Here is an 11,617-nt window from a genome sequence, read left to right as displayed (position 1 = left end):
AAGCCAGAATTTCTTGGGTGAAAAATGTATCTGCAAGGTTCGGTTGAGGCCAGGTGTTGGTTGTTTGGTATCTCAAGCTCAGAAAGATGAGCTAGCCCTTGAAGGGAATGACATTGACCTGGCTTCAAATTCAGCTGCATCGAAGCAGCAAGCCACAGAGGTTAGCAACAAGGATGTCAGAGCATGTGGATGGCATCTCTGGAGAAAGAACAGTTCCGCACGCTGACAAATGGAAGCTAAGCATTGTCCAGCTTCAAAAACCAGATCCCGGTAGGAGCTAAGCATTGTCCAGCTTCAGAAACCAGATCCCGGTAGGAGCTAAGCATTGTCCAGCTTCAGAAACCAGATGCCGGTAGGAGCCGATGTGTGGTATTACCATGATCCAATAAAAGACCTCTACTTTAAGAAAGAGAAACATCTGACGCCTCAAAAATAAAATGCTCTTGGGCTGGTGTTGTGGCATAGTGTGTAAGGCCACTGCCTGTGACGACGGCATCCCTCATGGGCACCAGCTTAAGTCCTGGCTGTTCCTCTTCCCATCTAGCTCCCTGCTAATGGTCTGGGAAAAGCAGCGCAAGATGGTCCAAGTACTTGGGCCCCTGTCACCCATATGGGAATATGGATGAAGCACCTGGCTCCTGGCTCCTGGCTTCAGCCTGGCCCAGCCCTAGCCATGGCCATCTAGAGGATGAACCAGCCGATGGAAGATTCTGTGTGTGTGTGTGTGTGTGTGTGTGTTTTCCTCTCTGTCTGTAACTCTACCTCTCAAATAAATAAATTTTTCAGAGATTTCAGACAGATAAATAAACAAATGTTTAAGAGAGACAGAGAGAAAGACAGGGAGATCTTCCATCTGCTGGTTCATTCCCCAAATGGCCACAGTGGCCTCAGCTGGGCTGATCTGAAGCCAGGAGCCAGGAGCTTCTTCCAGGTCTCCCATGTGGGTACAGGGCCCAAGCACGTGGGCCATCTTCCATTGCTTTCCCAGGCCATAGCAAAGAACTGGATCAGAAGAGGAACAACCAGGACTTTAGCCAGCACTCGTATGTCATGCCAGTGCCACAGGCAAAAGCTTAACCTACTATGCCACAGTGCTGGTCCCAATAAATAAATATTTAAAAAATAAAAATAAAAAGCTCATATTTTACACCCCCAAAAACCCACATCCATGTGGATAAAGTTTAATGCCAAAGGCAAGCTAATAATGTCCCCAAATGGTAAAGAGAATTTATAGCTTAAAGACATCAGAGAGCTCCTAATGCATAGGTCTATGGACTCAGTAGGCTGAACTTGGAAGAAATGGGCCGTTGTCCATCTTTACCATGAAAGAGACCATATCACTCCATTATTTGGCCCAATGCTTAGTCTACCTCCTTTTCCAGTATATTCTCCTCTTGGACATAGCAGGCAGGCTAAACACTAAATACAGCAACTGATCAGTTAGCTTTGAAGACTGCTCTTTTTTTTTTTTTAAAGATTTATTTATTTGAAAGTCAGAGTTACAGAGAGGGGGAGAGAGAGGTCTTCCATCCACTGGTTCACTCCCCAAATGGCTGCAAAGGGCAGAGCTGCGCTGATCCAAAGCCAGGAGCCAGGAGCTTCTTCCGGGTCTCCCATGCGGGTGCAGGAGCCCAAGCTCCTGGGCCATCTTCCACTGCTTTCCCAGGCCACAGCAGAGAGCTGGATGGGAATCCGAGCAGTTGGGACTCGAACCAGCTCTCATATGGGATGCCGGCATAGCGGGCAGCGGCTTTACACACGACACCACAGCGCTGGCCCCAAGGACCGCTGTTAAATCTTAGAGTCAGTCATTCAGTGACCTCCATATGGCAAGAAAACACCAGAGGGAAAAATCACTAAAGGAAAATGAGGTAACAAATAGTTGTGGCTGGAGCCGTGGCTCACTAGGCTAATCCTCCACCTGCGGCGCCAGCACACCAGGTTCTAGTCCCGGTCAGGGCGCCGGATTCTGTCCCGGTTGCCCCTCTTCCAGGCCAGCTCTCTGCTGTGGCCCGGGAGTGCAGTGGAGGATGGCCCGGGTGCTTGGGCCCTGCACCCCATGGGAGACCAGGATGAGTACCTGGCTCCTGGCTTCGGATCAGCACGGTGCGCCAGCCGCAGCGGCCACTGGAGGGTGAACCAACGGCAAAGGAAGACCTTTCTCTCTGTCTCTCTCTCACTCTCACTGTCCACTCTGGCTGAAAAAAAAAAAAAAAAAAGTGAGTTGTGAAATTCTATGCAAGAAGTACATCATCATCATTTAGAAAAAAAAAAGTAGGTTAAGGATATTTTAAGAAAGAACTTGATTTTAGTAACAGAATTTCCCCATCTTTCTTTCTGAAAATAGAAAGGAGTCTCACACTGGAATGGATATGTTCTTCCTCCAACATCAAGCTTCAGTCAAAATGTAAGTACCCTAACAAATTTGGAAGGTATATACTTAACTCACTGATTACGCAATTTTTAAAAAGATTTATTTCTTTATATTATTTTTATTTGAAACTCAGAGTTACAGAGAGGGTGAAGGGGGGAGGGAGGGGGTGAGAGGAGAAGGGGGTGGGGGGGAGAGGAGGAGAGGGAGAGGGAGGTCTTCCACTGCTCATTCACTCCCCAGGTGGCCACAAAGGCCAGCACTGGGCCAGGCTGAAGCTAGAAGCTTCTTTCAGATCTCCCATGTGGGTGCAGAGGCCCAAACACAGGCCAACTTCCACCGCTTTCCTAGGCTACTAGCAGGGAGCGGAATGGAAGTGGAGCAGCCATGGCACAAATCGGTGCCCATATGGGATGCCAATGTCACAGGTGGTGGCTTTACTCACTATGCCATAACGCCAGCCCCCAATTACACAATTCTCAAAGCTGTTGGCACTTTCAAAATACATGTTCCTGCCACAAGTAATATACCAGGGAACTTCAAAAAGCTTTTGCAAAATAAAATATAGGTTTATCTTTGGTGCAAAAATTTATGAAATCTATAAAGGCGTTTTTCATGACACACTTATTTTTAAATGGACTTCTGAAGACCTCTCATATGTATGGATTTCATGTTTTTGGCAAAAAAAAACCTTTTCTTCTAATTCCATTTTTCGGTACTTTTTGAAATCCACTCATGCTAAACATAGTACTAGGTAGCAATAGTATCCCAAATACAACTCCATTTCTCAATAACGTCATGATAAGCACATGAGCAATGAAACTGAGCAATAAACAGTGAACGGCTATCCAAAGAAGCTTACTGCTGAATTGATCTGACTTACGCACCACTAAATGCAAGCAAGTCAGAAACATCTCTGAAACAGACGGGCCTGTTACTCAATGATCTTCCTCCCTCACTGGTAAACCTGGGGTTAAGACATTAGTGCAACTAATTGTTTCCATCTGTTTGACATTCTAATCTGTTATAGCCCTGAACCAGCCCCACAGAAAACTGAACTCTGCAAGCTTCCTAGAACTTGTCAATAAGCACGTCATTAACTGGCTCATGTTTTAGCACATCCGAGCAGCCTAAAACGCTGAGCGTATTCCTCAAGGAACTGCCACTCTCCAGGGGTCAAATAAACAATGGAAGAGGCTGGGCATGGTTATAAAAATAGATTCCTTTTCTCCAGAAGAAATGAGAAAAAAATAGAGAAGGAGGGAAAAGAAACCAAGAAACAGCCAAGAAAAACAAAAAATCGTTGCAAAAGAAATTACAATGTATAAAAGCATCATATTCTCTCCTCTCCTTCCTTCAGAATCATATTTTAAAACAACTAAATTAACATTTTAAAAATGAAGTCTTCATATTATTTTTAAGACTTTTAGGTATTTACTTGAAAGAGCTATAGAAAAAGAGTTCCCATCTGCTGGTTCATTTCCCAGACGCCAAAGCCAGGAGCTGAGACTCAATCCAGATCTTCCAGGTGTACGTCGGGGGTCCACCTACTCGAGCCATCACCTGCTGCCTCCTGGTATCTACACGAGCAGGAAGCTGAAAGTAACAGCAGAGCCCGGTGTTTAACCCAGACGCACTGCGTGGGAATCAGGCACCTTAACCACTAGGCCAGAGGCCACCTGCATCTGATTTTTTTTTTTAATGGGCAGTCAAAATGGCATGCATCACACAACGATTCTGCAGAGACATATTTCAGAATTATTTTTGGAAATTTTAATTTTAAATTAGCCGCTTCTCTAAGTTTAATGTTCTCTTATAAATGACAATAAGATTATGATTGAAGAGATATCAAAAAAAAAAAAAAGAACAAGAGTTCCAGCCTCACGAGTTTGTAAACAATTTGTCACAGTTCCACTATTCACAGAAACAGCTTCAATTTTTTTTAAACAAACTATTTGGAGCCTTTACAATAAGTATGCTGGGAACTGACTACAAATACCCACACAGTGTGGTGTACACTGGCAAATGTTTAATAATCAGTTCTGATTCGCAGCACTGCCTGCTCCCATGGTGTGAATACTCGCACCATAGCCAAATTGGAACTGCCAACGTGAGGTCACTTGGCTCACACATTTCCTGAAAGTCAAGGACAGGTTCTGAAGTAAGCACTTGGCCTAGCAGTTAAGACGCTCACATTCCACACCGGAGGGCCTGGGTTCGAGTGCCTGCTCAGCTCCAACACTAATGCACGTCTTGGGAGGCAGCAGGTGTCACCTGAAGTACTTGGGTGCTTGCCATCCATCCATGCTGGAGATCTGGAGTGAGCTCCCCGCGCCTGGCTTCAGCCTGGCTCAGCCCAGGCTGTTGTGGGCATCTGGGGAGTGAACCAGTGAATGGCAGCTTGCTCTCCCTGTCTCTTTCTCTCTCTGTGTGTGTCTCTGCCTTTCAAATTTAATGAACAAACAAAAATAATTTAAAAGAAAAAATAGATTCTCACAAGCCAGCGCAAGTCTACTCCAACACACCACTGCACATGGAAACAATCTCTTGGGATAAATAGCTTTCAGTTTCACCACAGAGTCTCCAAAGGGGGAAACTAAGTTCTCAAAAATCTGGGGAATTCTCAAACACAGAAATAGAGCTAGACTAGCCTTTACAATACCACTTTCTAAAAAATATTTCACTTGATGCTGAAAGAATCAAAAGAGGTTGGCTTGGTTGCGCTTTTACTTTTTTCTTGTGTAGTTATAAAGCTGTTTTGTAAAGCATTGCACCATGATCAGTTCTACTGGGGGAAGCAAAGGTCAAAAGGACTTCAGAGATTTTTTTTGTTTTAGCTAATTATTCTGGCAATTACTGATTCGCCAGATCATATCACCCTTTGCTCTAAAATCAGCTATAAAAATTCAATGAAGAAGTTTTACTTGAACCTATTAAGTCCTTTTTTCTGGAATGTTTATCAGCAATACTATCAGGTATTTGAAATTTCTTGTTTTCTCCACAATGTTGACCCAAAAGATCATCTTTGAGATGGAAAAGGCAATGTCATTTCTATGTCTATACACAAATTCATAATTAAAAATTCAAAGAAATTAGTTACTTAAGATTAGTAATGTGAAACGCATTGTTTTTACTATCCCAGGAGAAGCTGCCTATGAACACCTTTAGATGCAAAAGAAAAATAAGATGAACTTTGACTTATTTAAGAAAATCTCAAGTGATCAGTTTTAATATATGTATATATATTAGCTAAGATAGAGATTGTTTTAATAATAGTTTCATAACTTGAAATCTTTCTGTAGCTATTAGCCATCCAGAAAGACCAAGCATTATTCTTTTAAAAGTACTATAATAGCTACTGTCTACTTCAAATGCTTATCAGAATGCTTATGGTATCAGAATATTTGTTTCTAGTTATTTTAGGTAATTCTCTCAGCAGATTCTGCTGTCTTTAATTAATATTCTTATCGAGCAAAATAAGACAAAATGTAAAGATAGACTTATCTAAGGGGTGAAGAATAAGCAGAGCTAAATGAGCTGCCACTGGAAGGGGAGAAGGCAGCATGAATGGACCCGGTTCATACACAGTGATTCCGGCTCGGGTCTCAGCTGATTCCGACATTAGCATATTTGGTTGTGAGTTGTGTTTCAGAGCCATTTCCATGAAGAGTTCATTGCACAGCTTGGGAAGGTTTGTGGGCAGCATCAGGCTCCTTAAGGTGGAAGGTTCTCCAGGTTGCTGAAGGTGGCTGTGCGGAAAAGGATTTGATTCATCCTGCAAAGCTCCAGAGGACAAAACCAGCATCAGGAACTGGAAGGTCCAGAGAGGGAGCATGCAGGAGAGCCGAAGCACAGACTCTTTCAGTCAGAGCTATTGAAAGACAGAGAGGCGGTGAGGGGGGCCGGCGCTGTGGCCTAGCAGCTAAAGCTGCCACATGCAGCAACGGCATCCCATATGGGCCCTGGTTCGAGTCCCGGCTGCTCCACTTCCAATCCAGCTCACAGCTATGGCCTGGGAAAGCAGTAAAAGATGGCCCTAGTCCTTGGGCCCCTGCACCCATGTGGGAGACCCGGAAGAAGCTCCTGGCTCCTGGCTTTGGATCAGCCCAAGTCCAGCCATTGCAGCCATCTGGGGAGTGAACCAGCGGATGGAAGATCTCTCTTTCTCTCTCTCTCTGCTTCTGTCTCTCTGTAACTCTGCCTTTCAAATAAATAAATAAATCCTTTAAAAAAAAAAAAAAGAAGGAAAGAAAGACGGCTGCTGGGAAGCCTTTAGTTCCCCCACAAGCAGAAAGCTAAGAGGCACGCCCTAAAGTTGACAGGACAACCTCTGAAACATCTCGTTAACTCTATCAGAGAAGGGCCTACAACTCCTGTTTGACTGACTGTTGGGACTGAAGTGTCTAAGGTGGTCCTATATGTAACAGTTCTCAATAAAGGTCAGCTGACATTTTTTTCTTTTCTCTGAAACAGTGAGAAAACAGTTCACCAGACACCTAAGACGTGATTACAAAAGTAGTGGAAAAACACTCGTCTATTGCTACCAACCAACTCTGTGCCCACGAATGAACAGCTCATCCATGCAAAACTAAGTACATAAGAGGATGAGTAAAAGTGATGTCATCAGAACCTGTGTGGGTGGAAAACGTCAGTTAGAGCGTGGACAGATGCATTATAACAAGCAGATAAAGAGGTCACAGTGTTAACCACCTGCGACAAAACCAACAATGTAAACACTGTGAACCATCTCTTCCCAGAAGATCCTTGGAGCATTGTGTTTAAAGGGTTATTTGTTGGTTTGAAAGGTAGAGTTACAGAGAAGCGAGAGAGAGAGAGAGAGAGAGAGAGAGAGAGAGAGAGAATATTACTCTTAAATAGATAGTAAAAAAAAAAAAAACACAAAGCCTTGAGTTCTTCTCCTATGGTTGGTTATTCCAACCAATTTAAGCACTCAGTGACACGGGATCATTTTCAGGGCAGTTAAATGGCCTCAGATGTGAGACTCATTCTGTGTGCCAAACTGCATGACCAAAACCAGTATCTGCTAACGCATATAAAATCCGAGGCAGGGAGAATATTATAGAGTTTCCTGAAATATAACCCTAAAATGCTCCAGACTATTCAGAATGCAGTGTTTTGCTCATCTCATTTCTAAATTCTATATTTAAATTTTAAATATACATTAAATAATTATGCATGGCTTTATATTTTTAATGCACTTATGAATAAATTCTGAGTAATCATGGATCCTCATAGAGTATGAGTATCATATTTTGTTTGTGGCTTCCTCATTAAAGTACTTTCAAGATTTTTTACTGACTGCAATTATTCTAATTTTATCTGCCACTCAGTCTCATCCATTTTCTGCTTTTCTTATTTATTTCTCTGGAGACTAAGATGAGACCTTTAGAGAAATTTGTTTCTATGAAGAGAATAAAGTAGTAACGTGAAAGGCAAAATCTACCATAAGTTCAAGTAGATAACTAAACAGATAAACTTAGGCCCTAACAGAGACCTGAGATTTCTGAACATACAATACTTTTTATTAGTTTCTACTGTGTTCCAACTGTCCCTCCCCTTAGGGGTCCACTAATGGATCTCTATTACTTAAACATTCTACAGCCATTCAAAATTTAAAATATTGAAATATTTTGCTAAATAAAATATAAGGCACCTGACTTCAATGAAGAAATAGAGAATTACTATATTCCTAAATATTAACTAATATTTAATTTCATGTGCCTCCAAAGTAAACATTAACACCAACATAAAATTTTATGCTGAACATTGTCATTGTTTTTGCTAATAAGTTTGTGATTATTTTTTAGAAAACTTTTATTTATTTATTTATTTTTGAAAGGCAGAGTTAGACAGTGAGAGAGAGAGAGAGAGAGAGAGAGAAAGAAAGGTCTTCCTTTTTCCGTTGGTTCACCCCCCCAAATGGCTGCCATGGCTGGCACACTGCGCTGATCGGAAGCCAAGAGCCAGGTGTTTCTCCTGGTCTCCCATGTGGGTGCAGGGCCCAAGCACTTGGGCCATCCTCCACTGCACTCCCTGGCCACAGCAGAGAGCTGGCCTGGAAGAGGAGCAACTGGGACAGAATCCGGCGCCCCAACCGGGACTAGAACCTGGGGTGCTGGCGCCGCAGGCAGAGGATTAGCCTAGTGAGCCTCGGCGCCAGCCTAGAAAACTTTTATTTAATGAATATAAATTTCATAGGTGCAGCTTTTGGATTATGGCGGTTGAGATTCTTTTAAAACCATATAAGATTCCAACCTGGATGGCTTAAGATACCTTGTCAAAAAGATCCTTACTGAAGCATTTCTTTGTGAAAAACAAAAACAAAAACAAAAACAAAACAAAACAAAACAAAAACAAACAAACAAACAAAAAAAAAAAACAAAGAACTGTCTGCTTTCAAACTTGATGATAAAAATCATTGAAAATATCAGTCTTGGCTGGCGCCGCGGCTCACTAGGCTAATCCTCCGCCTAGCGGCGCCGGCACACCGGGTTCTAGTCCCGGTCGGGGCGCCAGATTCTGTCCCGGTTGTCCCTCTTCCAAGCCAGCCCTCTGCTGTGGCCAGGGAGTGCAGTGGAGGATGGCCCAGGTGCTTGGGCCCTGCACCCCATAGGAGACCAGGAAAAGCACCTGGCTCCTGGCTCCTGCCATCGGATCAGCGCGGTGCGCCAGCCGCAGCGCGCCGGCCGCGGCAGCCATTGGAGGGTGAACCAACGGCAAAGGAAGACCTTTCTCTCTGTCTCTCTCTCTCTCACTGTCCACTCTGCCTGTCAAAAAAAAAAAAAATCAGTCTTATTTTAAAAGATTTTCTAATGGCTTAACAACTCAGAAAAAGATAAATGACCATACCCAAAGCTTAGCAAGAGAAAAGAATTTATTTTCTGGGCAGGCCATTTGGTGCAGCAGTTAAGTCATCTCTTGGGACAGTCACAACTCATATCAGAGTACCAGGTTCACATCCCACCCCTCTGCTGTCAATCTAACTTACAGTTAATGTGAACTCTAGGAGGCAGTAGATGATGATTTCGTTGGGTCCCTACTACCAACATAGGAAACCTAGATTGAGTTTTTGGCTCCTGGTTTCAGCCTGGCCCAGGCTGTTGCAGGCATTTGAGGAATGAACCAGCAGATGGAAGATCTCTCTCTCTCTCTGTTTATCTCTTTCTTTCAAATAAAATGGAGATAAATAAAACCTTTAAAAACAATGTATTTAAAATGATCAGAAAAATTCCATGTGAACTTGCATAAAGCCAAGCCAAACAAACATAAACAAAAGCCTATATAGTTCTATCCGTATAGATACTTTCACCATGTATTTCAATTTCAAGATTAAGAAATGCTGTTATTTTCTTCCAACAATGTCTCTTCAAGAATTTCATGGAAAATGCATGTTATGAAAAAATTATACAAGGATTTCAAAAATTTTTGCACCAAAATAATCTTTTTATTTTTTTGACAGGCAGAGTTAGACAGTGAGAGAGAGACAGAGAGAAAGGTCTTCCTTCCATTGGTTCACCCCCCAAATGGCTGCCACGGCCGGCGCTGCACCGATCCAAAGCCAGGAGCCAGGTGCTTCTCCTGGTCTCCCATGGGGTGCAGGGCCCAAGCACTTGGGCCATCCTCCACTGCCTTCCCGAGCCACAGCAGAGAGCTGGCCTGGAAGAGGGGCAACCGGGACAGAATCCGGAGCCCCAACCGGGACTAGAACCCAGGGTGCTGGTGCCACAAGGCGGAGGATTAGCCTAGTGAGCCGCAGCGCCAGCCTGACCCCCATCTCTTTCTATGTATAGTATATCCCATACTATAATCAACTCAAAATGAATCAAAGACTTAAATATCAGACCTGAAACTATGGAAATACTAGAAGAAAACAAGAGAAACACTTCAAAATGCCAAGCAATTTATTGAATGAGACCCCTAAAAGCAAAGGCAACAAAAGCGAAAAGTAGACAAACGTGATTATATAAAACTAAGAAGTTTCACAGCAAAGTAAAAACAGACTGGGAGCCAGAGATGTGGCATAGCCAATAAAGCCTTTGCCTGCAATGCCGGCATCACATATGGGTACCAGTTCATATCCCGGCTGCCTCCCTTCCAGTCCAGTTCCCTGCTAATGGCCTGGGAAAAGTAACAGAAGATGGCCCAAGTATTTGTGTTCTTGCCACCCAGGTGGGAGACCCTAAAGAAACTCCTGGCTCCTGAATTTGGTCTGGCTCAGTCCTGGCTGTTGCAGCTACCTGGGGAGTAAACCAGTGGACGGAAGATTTCTCTCTCTCTCTCTCTGTTCTCCCTTTCTATAATTCTTTCAAATAAATAAATAAATCTTTTTTTAAAATCAACAAAGAGACAACTGACAGAAAGGAAACAGTTGCATATTAGTCATCTGACAAAGTATTGATATCCAGAATATATAATAAACTCAAATAACAACAAAAATAAAAAATCCAGTTCAGAAATGAGCAAAAGGAGACGGGCATTGAGAGCAGCAGGTTAAGCCATGGCTTGGGCCCTCTGAATCCCATATTGAGTGCCTGGGATGAAGTCGCACCTCTGCTTCCAATCCAGCTGCCTGACAATACTGTGCGCCGTGGGAGGCAGCAGGTAATGGTTCAAGTCCCTGCCACCCATGTGGGAGACCTGGATGGAGTTCCTGGGTCCTGGCTGTACCCTGCCCAGCCCTGGCTGTTGAAGATGATTGGGGAGGAGATTGAAGATCTATTTCCCTTCCTCTCTGTCTACCATTCTGCCTTTCAAATAAATTTTAAAATAAGTAAATAAAATAAAAGAAGAAATGGGCAAAAGATATAAATATTTCCCAAAAGAAGAAAGATCAGTGGCCCATAAATAGATGCAAAAATGCTTAATACCACTAGCCACAAGGAAATGCAAAACAAAGCTAGGTGTAATCTCGTTCCTGCTGGAATAGCTAATATCAGAAAAAGACAAAAACTAACAAGTGCTGGTGAGTGTGTGAGAAAAGTGGGCCTTTGTACACTGTGGGTAGGAATGTAAATTAGTAAATCATTATAGAAAACAGCATGGAGTTCCCTAAAACAGCTTTACCTCTTCTGGTTATATATCTGAAGGAAATGAAGTTCGTGTAAGAAACAGGTACCAGCTGCAAACTGATGAAATCTTTGCTTAATATATACTGAATTGATCTTCTGTATATAAAGATAATTGAAAATGAATCTTGATGTGAATGGAATGGGAGAGGGAGTGAGA

Source organism: Oryctolagus cuniculus, chromosome 8, assembly GCF_964237555.1.
Source record: "Oryctolagus cuniculus chromosome 8, mOryCun1.1, whole genome shotgun sequence".
NCBI lineage: Eukaryota > Metazoa > Chordata > Mammalia > Lagomorpha > Leporidae > Oryctolagus > Oryctolagus cuniculus.
This window is presented reverse-complemented; position numbering follows the sequence as displayed.